Source organism: Austrofundulus limnaeus, unplaced genomic scaffold (assembly GCF_001266775.1).
Source record: "Austrofundulus limnaeus strain Quisiro unplaced genomic scaffold, Austrofundulus_limnaeus-1.0 Scaffold2332, whole genome shotgun sequence".
NCBI classification, from domain to species: Eukaryota; Metazoa; Chordata; class Actinopteri; order Cyprinodontiformes; family Rivulidae; genus Austrofundulus; species Austrofundulus limnaeus.
The window spans coordinates 19,229-19,605 of NW_013954734.1; positions in this window are offsets into that span (position 1 = coordinate 19,229).

A 377-nucleotide genomic window follows, 5' to 3' on the forward strand; every position below is an offset into this window, starting at 1 on the left:
TTTCTGAAATACTCAGACCAGCGCTTCTGGCACCAACAACCATGCCACGTTCAAAGGCACTCAAATCACCTTTCTTCCCCATACTGATGCTCAGCTTGAACTGCAGGAGATTGTCTTGACCATGTCTACATACCTAAATACACTGAGTTGCCGCCATGTGAGTGGCGGTCGACGGTCTTGGGTCCTGCACCTACTTGCTCTGATTGGTCAGATTGTTGGTCAACAGTCTTGGCCCCGCCCCCACTTGCTCTTATTTGTCAGATTGTTGGTCGACGGTCTTGGCTTAACCCCTGCTGCGCTCTGATTGGTCATATCGTTGGTCGACGGTGTTGGCCCTGCCCCCCCTCCTCTGGTCTGATGGTTGGTCGATGCCTTGG